Raw genomic sequence first — 10,341 nt, forward strand, 5'->3', positions numbered from 1 at the left:
GATTTACACCACCCATAGTTAGAGCTGAAGTTAACGTTGAGCACTTTGATCTTTGTTGTAGTAACTTGGTCATCACGGTTTTCATCTTCACAAACCAAACAACAAAACTGTGAAACCAAGTAAGCATTGTTTATTTTAGGTCAGACCGGTGAAGCATCATAGCAACTTAGTAAGGTCGATAAACCTCTCTCAAACCTCTTACTTTATGTCTGATTTCATTTTAGTTTTCAACGATTCTCTTATCTTTTGTTATCAACAACCTAAGCGTATATTAAAAGAGGGTGGGTACGGATTCATGAGGTCAAACATTTTGAACTAAAAGAAAACTACATATAACCGGGTGGGAACTTCTCATTACAACAAGTATTATTTATAGACAAAAAAAAAAGAAATAGGAAATGACGTAAGCATTAACAAGGGAACCACGTCGCTCATTGTGAGGCCCCTCCAGATGTCTGGTTAGGTAGTCGCTTTAGGAATCAAACGCGGAGCTCCAATAACAATATGGCCATTACCAAACTCTTCAACCTCTCTATCGAATCACCATCACCAATTCAACACACACAACATTCTCGTCTTCAATCTTTCTGTTGATCATCATCATTTCTCCACGCCACGCAATCAAAACGTCTCATCTCTCTCTCTATGTCCTCATCGCTGTTCTAAAGAAGACCAAGATCCTCCCATTGTCTTAACACAATCCTCCAAATGAGACTTAGCGATCTAGCAATGAACGAACGAAGACGAAGAAGACATATCTGAAAACAAAACACAAAAAAAAAAGACAAAACAAAACAAAATAAGAAATGTCGGTAGCACACGCAGACGACGCCGACGACTACAGCCGACCAACGGGAGAGACATACCACGCGGAGAAAGCCTTACCGAGCGGAGACTTCTACACAGGCCAATGGAGAGACAACCTCCCCCGGGCACGGCAAATACCTCTGGACCGACGGGTGTATGTACGTCGGAGAATGGCACCGCGGCAAAACCATGGGGAAAGGCCGTTTCAGCTGGCCCAGCGGCGCCACCTACGAAGGCGACTTCAAGAACGGCTACATGGACGGCAAAGGCACTTACATAGACTCCTCCGGAGATTTATACCGAGGCTCGTGGGTGATGAACCTGCGGCACGGCCAAGGCACGAAGAGCTATGTCAACGGAGACTGCTACGACGGCGAGTGGAGGAGAGGGTTGCAAGACGGGCACGGGAGGTACCAGTGGAAGAACGAGAATCATTACATAGGGCAGTGGAAGAACGGGATGATGAACGGTAACGGGACGATGATATGGAGCAACGGGAACCGTTACGACGGGTCTTGGGAAGACTCTGCTCCTAAAGGGAATGGTACTTTCCGTTGGTCGGATGGGAGTTTTTACGTCGGTGTTTGGAGTAAAGATCCTAAAGAACAGAACGGGACTTATTACCCGTCGACGTCTACGGGGAACTTTGACTGGCAACCGCAACAAGTGTTCTACGTTGATTTGAGTGAGTGTGTGGTTTGTACTTGTCAGAGGATACCGGTTTTGCCGTCTCAGAAGATGCCGGTTTGGTACGGTTCTTCTTCTGAGCAGAGTAGTAGTGGGAACAGGACTAAGAGCAGTGAGAGGCCGAGGAGGAGGTCTGTCGATGGAAGAGTTAGTAATGCTGAAATGGAGTTGAGGAATAATGGTTCTGGTTATCTTCAGGTAGATGATACGGAGAGTAACAGATCACCGTTGGGGCCGTTGAGAATACAACCTGCTAAGAAACAAGGACAGACTATCTCCAAAGGACATAAGAATTATGATCTCATGCTTAACTTGCAGCTTGGGATTAGGTAAACTAAATACTTTTGTTTGTTTTTGCTTTTTTTTTTTATTTGATAATTGTTGTTTTTCTTTTTGTAAGACATTCTGTTGGAAGACCAGCACCGGCAACATCGCTTGATTTGAAGGCTTCTGCGTTTGATCCAAAGGAAAAACTTTGGACGAAGTTTCCATCTGAGGGATCTAAATACACTCCTCCGCACCAGTCTTGTGAGTTCAAATGGAAGGACTATTGTCCTGTGGTTTTCAGGTGAGAAACTCTTTTTTCTTTGGTTGATTTTTTTATCTCTTTTATGTGTGTTTTGGTTTTAAGAAAAACTTATGGAAATGTTGTGTAGGACTCTGCGGAAACTGTTTAATGTGGATGCAGCAGATTATATGTTATCGATTTGTGGCAATGATGCTCTTAGGGAGCTATCATCTCCAGGGAAAGTGGAAGTTTCTTCTATTGACCAATGATGACCGCTACATGATCAAGACCATGAAGAAGGCAGAAACAAAAGTAAGTACTAGTATACAATTTTTTTTTTAAATCTGTTTATCAAAATATTCACTCATTTGTATTTTTTTCATTTGAAACAGGTTCTTATAAGGATGCTTCCGGCTTACTACAACCATGTAAGGGCATGTGAAAACACTCTAGTTACGAAGTTCTTCGGTCTTCACTGCGTGAAACTGACTGGCACTGCACAGAAAAAGGTCAACAACCATTTTTTGTATTCATGTCTATGCATTAAATTGTTATTAGCATTTTCAGTTATGGAAGCACTGACAGAAGAGTAGTTGTGTCTTGCAGGTTCGGTTTGTAATCATGGGGAATCTATTCTGTACTGGCCACTCCATCCATAGACGGTTTGACCTGAAAGGATCATCTCATGGCCGTCTTACCACTAAACCAGAGTCTGAAATAGATCCAAATACAACACTTAAAGATCTTGATCTAAATTTCTTATTCCGGTTGCAAAAGAACTGGTTCCAAGAATTTTGCAGGTGACTGATTCACTACTTATAATACAACTCTTGTTATATATATATATATATATCCTCTGATTTGAAAGTAAGGAGAGTTCGAAACATTTTTTTCTTAACAGGCAAGTGGACAAAGACTGTGAATTTCTTGAACAAGAGAGGATCATGGACTATAGTCTCTTGGTTGGTCTTCACTTTCGAGAATCTTCGTGCAATAACTCTGCCACTCCTACTTCCGGAGCTAGAACCCCGACCCGACCGGTAAAAATCTTGTCTTAACTTTCAAAGTATTCATCTTAAAGCTTGCTTGATCGAGGCCACTTCATCTTGTTTGAGCAGGAGACAATCGTCCCTCTCGAGGAGAAATGGACCGGTTTCTACTCGATGCCAGCAAGTAAAGAACCAAAAACTCAATGGTTATATACTCACAATAAATGTGGAAACTGCAAATGGAGTTTTGTAATACAAGTGAGCGTGTTCTTGAATGTTTTTTTTCTTTCAGGTTAGCATCAATGCAACTAGGTATAAACATGCCTGCAAGAGTTGAAAGAACGGTGAGAAGAAGTGACGCTGAGAATCAGCTTGTTGGGGAACCAACTGGTGAATTTTACGACGTGATTCTCTACTTTGGTGTTATAGACATTTTACAAGACTACGATATAAGCAAGAAGCTTGAACATGCATATAAATCAATGCAGTATGATCCAACTTCGATCTCAGCTGTTGATCCAAAGCAATACTCTCGACGTTTCAGGGATTTCATCTTCAGGATCTTCGTTGAAGACACTTGAGAGAGTTTGAGACCAATCCATTCTAATTAACTTGCACACACCAAGGACCAATGAACTTGAGGTTTTCTTTTTGTTAGAAATTCTATTTTTCTATATAGAAATATCTGTAAATTTTAATATTCGTTATTTAACCAAGTATTGTTTCTTTTCTTGTATTGCGTTTCTTTAAACGTGAAAGAAAGGATGTGTATATAGATGTTGACTTGTATTTCTAATTAACTTTTATCCCGTCCAAGTTTATTGTCATTTTAAAAAGAATTAATTAACCAATAAAGAACAGAACATGTTTCTAATTATTATATTTAAGGGCATCATTAGTGGTGAAATTTGTTTCAAGAGTATCTACTTAATATAATAGTATTGTTATCTAATATGATTATTTGTTAATTAATAAATATTCCTTGGAAAATAATTAAACTACTAAACATTGGACACTTCTAGAATGGGTACCTTAGGGGATGATTAACTCCGGTCTTTTAGTCTGGGATTCTTAACTCATGATTTGACATTTTTTTTATATGTTTCGGCTAAGAACGAATCTTATATCTATTATTTAAGATACTGTTTTTAGCTTTTCTAAGTTAAAATTTTTTAAAAAAAACTAATAATCGTCTCTTACCCAAAACTAAGAACTCGAGTTAAGAGACTAGAGATAATCATGGTCTTAGGAGCAATCGATTCTCATCTCTTTCTTCTGTTTTGACTTTTTGTTATTCTCTTTCTTTCTTTTACTATTTTTTGTGTATTTTATTGATGAGAAATTTGGAAAGATACTTTCACTGCACTTACTGCAGTTACTCTAACTAGACTTGTTTAGTTGACAAAAAAAAACCTACACGTGTTTATTTCTGTTTATCAAATTCATATGTCAGAACAAGTTTAAAAACTCGTTCAGTTTCATTAAAATAATAGATGTTTTAGAGAAATTAAAAAAAAAATATGTTTTTAAATTTTTTGTAAATTTCAACAAAATTAATTGATTTTATTAAATTACTATTAATTAACAATTATTGACAACTAAAAATTAAAAAATAAATATTTATTCTAGTGATTTAATGTTTTTAATATATGTGAAAATACTAGAAAATCTAGTTTTGTGGATCATAATTAATATATATTAATTGTATAGAGGATATTATTCTTTTTTAAAAAATAGGACTGCTCTTCTTTATAACCAGTTAATTTCGGTTTACTAAATCACCTTGTTATATAACCAGTTAATTTCGGTTTACTAATTGGGTTAGATTATTCTGGTTTAGTCCTTTCATTTATGCATTTTTATGTTTAGCAAACAATTATTATGTAATCAGACGGGTTATCTTAATCCGGTTTAATACTTTCATTTATGTATTTTTTGTTTAGCAAACAATCCCCTATATACATTATTTAGAAAGTGATTTGACAAAAGTCATTTCTACAATCATTTTCCCTTAAAAATGTGACATCACATATTAAAATTGGTGACATAGCTTATGATTAAATGTGACATGGACAATAACATTTAATGTTGATTTATATTAGAATAACTCATTCATCATTATTAAAAAAAATATTCAAATATGATACTAAATATAATAATAGAATATAACACTATTTTATAAATTTTGAAATATTATTTAATTATATTTTTATAATTATAAATTTTATTACTAAAAATATTTCAAATTTTCTATAGTTTCTAAAAGTTATAAATTTTAATCATAATACCATTTGTTTCCTTTTTATATCTACAAATTTAGAAATACCGTTTAGTTTTAATTTTTGGTGATTATAAAATTTTATATACATTTTTTCTTAATTATAAAACTGATTGAATATTTTTCAATAAAACTAATAGATAAAATCTATCTAAGATTATAACTCTAAGTATATACATATTAATTCTTAAATATAATTTAAAATAAATAAAATTATTTATTTTTATTAATTTTATATTTATTAAATAAAATTATATTAGAATACTGGTAAGAAAATAACAAAATCTACAATATTAACAAATTTTACTTTTGAATACAATTTAAATTAAATTTTACTGACGCACATTCTGCAGGAAAACCCTTATTAATGTAATCGGTTAACTAATTATATATGTAAGGTTTTGTTTATTCTCACCATCATCAGAACCTTCATTAATCATCACCTCCGGATAAGACGAGCACAATCTGCTTTTTCCTGCAGTTCTTTTGTGATGCGATACAAGAGAGAATAACAAATGACACCAAGAACTCAGACATGATTAAAGGAGATGAAACAAGTAGTGATCCGTTCTTGGTTAAAGGAGTGTTTACTCGCGAAGCATACCCACATGAAACTCTAGAAAACAGGTTTTAAGATTCATGCTGGTTATGGTTTTGATCTATAGCATCACTGAATGGCATGAAAATCTAGGGTTGTGAGAAATAAGAAGCATATGTTGTTGCTTCCTAAACAAGCTAATCCTGTGGACCGTGGAGGACTAATAGCTACGTGTGCTCTTCAAGAATTGTGAAGAAGAGGGCTTGATTGTCAAAAGAGACGTGTGGAGGTGAGACTGTGTTAGTTACTACTGATGGGAATCTGCAACCGCCCTGATTATTTTCACTTTGATAATTGGTGATACTATATTTAGCAACAGAGTACAAAAGTGGATTCTTACATGCTTGAACTAAGAAAGAAAAAATGGTTACACGAGTTTGCAAAAAGCAGTATTATGAACCTAGTGCAAATGAGTTACAAGGAACGACAACTCGAGCCTTAACAAGATCTACCTTCAGTATCACAAGTTATATCTACAAAGTTTGGCGTTTCTCATAATTACCACCAAAACTAGTTTAAAACTCGTGAAATGCCTGAACACAAATATTCTCATGTCGCACACAGAAAGTTAGTGACTAAAACGCTGCTTGATGTTTAATCAACTCCTCGACCTCTTTTGCTTCTGCGGTATGAAGCGGACATTGTGCTTCCCAAGTTCAAATGTCTTCATGCTTCCATCATCTAGAGAAACCGACAATGTGGACGTGTCTCTAATAACGTCTGTTACTGTTCCTTTATTCCTTCAGACAGGAATGTATTATTAGTTTTAGACGTTTGATTTGGATACAAAAAAGCAACACAAAACACAAGCGCTTAAAAAGTCAAAGTAGATCAAACTTACCATGAGTTCTGTGATCCTTGGACTTCGACTCTCTTTCCTATTGAATCTTTACCCAACTTTTTCAAAATCCAGTTAGCATCCATCATCTCATCGCTCCTGGGACTATCTTGACGAGAATCACCGTCTTCCTCCAAAGAAGCCTTGTCCACTAAACTTGAAGGTCTCTTTCTCTTCGATCTTTGACCCTTTCCAGAACTCAGCTTTTCATCCTCAGATTGCGTTGTAGCCAAAGATGTCTGATCTCCCGAATCAGGTTTCCTGAGTTTAAATTTCAGCAGAGGTCTAGCTTCTTTCTGTAAAGATGGTGAGATGGATGTTTTGTCATCAACATGACTACCTGCGCTTGTTGATGCAGGGAACTGTGTGATCGACCCAAAAGTACCTTTACTTCCTTCAGATTTAGTTTTCCCAAATCTTCCAGATATCTTCAAGGTTCGTACCTCACCAGAAGACTGATCTCTGTCCCTCGAATGAGAAACACATTGGACTTGGAAGAATCGCTGACATTTTTTTCCTCGCGCCAAGATTAATGACCAACTTCTTTGCCTTCAATGATGTCTCTTCGCTATCAGAATCCTGAGGCTTGTTGCTACACTTTATTCTCACTATCCTTGATGGCTTTTCTTCATCGGTCACCATAACGTCATCAACCCTCTTGTGTTTCACAATCCTAGGTTCATGCGTTGAGCAAATTCCAGCCACAGAAGAACGAACATCAGATCGTTCATTCATCTGAATCCCAAAACTATCAGTTTTAGCACCACTTAGCCTGCTTCTCTGAGATTCCATCCCGTGATGCACATCAGAATCCTGTTGGAGCTCTGACTTAGTATGGTGACCTTTTTTACTAACATGTTTTCTGTACTCCTTGCTTTTCTTTGGGGATTATCCACCAGTCCTTTGATAGAAAGCTTCACTGAACGCCCAGACACAGGACCGTTTTCTTCATCATCTGAAAACGGAGAGATCGAAAATATTTCTTCATCTGTTGGCAAACCAGCAGCAGCCCTTAAACTAGCAACTAACTCTGCGTCCACCATATCTTTCTTCTTCCAAAGTTCTTGAACAGCATCCTGAAGATCCTTCACCTGAGAACAAAGGCAGAATAAGAAAACAAAGAGACCTTATCTGATTAATTAACAAACTAGCAAATTGCACTATTTCCTTCCCTTCCCATTCCAAACAAGAAGAGTGGCCTGAGTGACTCAGTAGCGAGGAGGATTCTAAAACAGGAACATGCATACCTGATAACCCTCCCCACGGCATGTGGCACATTTATATTGTAGGTTCCCATCAGCTTGAAACTGGAGATATTTCTCATCACTGCATGACAGTTTTCAAAAGAAAACAATTCAAGATTTAATATAACTGAAATACATTTTGCTATGCATATTTAAAGTTCTCAAAACAAGTACACAGATGCAACCGCAATAACTTTATCTACAGAATATAAATGAAGAACCTTATTCCGTCGCAATGGCAATGCACCCAACGCTGACAAAGATCGCAGCATACCATTGGCGTTGATTCTGAATCCCTATACACCTATACAAGATAAGCAACCTGGTTAACGCAACACTAAAGAGGTACAAATGTAGCAGAAGCTGCATGCTTTGGCCAAGGGCATGACGCACTAAATAATAAAGGTCATAGTAGTGCTACGACGCATTTTGCTTTAAAAATACCTTCAAGCATAGAGGGCAATAATTTCCTTTCACAAACAATCTGCCACAAGCATCACAGCAAGTATATGATAAAAACCACCTGTTACATAAAAAAAAATAAAAAAGAGAGAGAATAAATGGTCAATGAAATTTTAAAGCTAAATCCTTCTGAACTTCTTCCTAACTCGCCTTGTTCTGGTCACTTCTATAACTAACCTATCCTACAAGGGACTAATATGTATACCTGACACTAAGGCCGTTTCCAGGGACGGTAGAATCACAGCTGTGGCATCTTGTATGCTTCGGGCACAAATACGGCCCAGAACTTACATTCTGTACGGTCCAGAAAACATACATCAGCCAATTTACTTTTAAGCTCATAGATAATATGTCATGAACAAGCTATATGTAAGCTACCTTGTGTGGAGGATGTTGGCAATAACAATGGTAAGCAGCATCACACCTTTTGCAGAACACAAACTTGTTCGGATCTCCTGTTCTACGACAAACCTAAAGAACGTGAAAACTCTGTGAAGTTAGTCAAACATTCCGAGATATTGGCAGAGCATAGAAAAAAATTACCTCACAAACCCGGCACGAGGGACAACTCCATGAACTCCATGAAACAAATCTGCAAACTTACAGCCAATTAGACTTCAAAAGCCTTACCAAGCCGCCGCCAGAGAAAGTAGGATAACAACAACGCACCTCTATGCTGAGCCCAAGACTTGACACAATTCTTGTGGTACTTCTTCCCACAGGTTTTACAAGAAAGCATCCTCCTCGCTCTCTCGCTTCCATGACTTTCCCCCAAGAAGCACATTCTACCATCACATTCACGCCACACTGAGCTAACTCCTCCTCGTTTGAGAAACCTGTACAAGAAACAACAAACAAACAAAATCGATTCTCCGTATCATCATCACCTTCACACAAGCACTAGTCAATGCAATTGGTAACGATCATCCTCACAACAAACGATGATCGTTATCATCATCATCATCCCCCTCCTCACAACAACACTAGTCAATGCTGCAATAGGTAACGAAAGGCTCACCTCATTGACACCAGATTCGAACCTCCGAGCGTAATCCTCGGCAGCCTCAACCGTAACTGCAGCTTGTCTCTGAAGAGAAACACGCTTCCTCTGCGCCGAAGCCTCCTCCTCCGCCACCGCTTCGTCAACGGCGCCATCTCCAATCGAATCCTTACGAACCTTCGGAGCCCTAACCTGAACCGTAACAACCTTAGAAGAGCCCCAAGGATCGATCAGAGATCCTCCACTCGGCGAACGCCTCTCAGAAAGTCCTCTTTCGAATCGGCGCCGCGGAGATCGCGAGGGAACCTAGGGAGCAGGAGCAGATCCGACGGCTGCGATGAAGACGAGATTAATATCGATCGAGAGCGAAGGAGATAGAGAGAGAGATATGTGAGCGTTAGAGAGATAACATACCAAGTGATTGGGCAAGCTACGTGAAAGGCCATTTATCCCCCACACACACCCGAACAATTATTCCTCCCCCAAGATTTTGATTTTTAGAGATCGCTTTGCTCTTTTTTTTTTTAAATTATTTTTTTATTTCTTACAAAAAAAGAAATTAATACTATTAACTTAGGATCGATAATAAATATAATTATTATTAATCAGTTAATTAGTAGTTTTGTGTAGAGAGGGTTGAGAAGAGAAAGGTCGTCTCTTTTGTGAGTTCTGAGATGTTTTGGACTCTTGGAGGCAGAGAGGATAGATGCCTTCAAATCTTACAGCTTAATCAAACGGTGTTTTAATGATACAGGGCCATAAGATTTTTTTTCTCCAATCATAATCCTCCACGTCAGCTCGTAAATCTGTTTCTCCTCCACGACATTTTGGAAATTTTTAATTAAAAACAAAAAAAAATTACCCTAGAGAGCCCAATAATCTTGGGGGAAGATGTGAATGTTACGGAGATGATGAATGTTTGAAGGACAC

General features: G+C 37.5%; 2 pseudogenes; one reads left to right on the forward strand and one right to left on the reverse strand.

Moving 5' to 3' along the window:
• The first annotated feature begins 625 nt into the window (after positions 1-625).
• LOC125594611 lies at positions 626-3,608 on the forward strand (annotated as a pseudogene).
• A 2,640-nt stretch (positions 3,609-6,248) lies between these two features.
• Positions 6,249-9,857, reverse strand: LOC125594609 (annotated as a pseudogene).
• Positions 9,858-10,341: the final 484 nt, after the last annotated feature.

This window comes from Brassica napus, assembly GCF_020379485.1.
Source record: "Brassica napus cultivar Da-Ae chromosome C1 unlocalized genomic scaffold, Da-Ae chrC01_Random_18, whole genome shotgun sequence".
NCBI lineage: Eukaryota > Viridiplantae > Streptophyta > Magnoliopsida > Brassicales > Brassicaceae > Brassica > Brassica napus.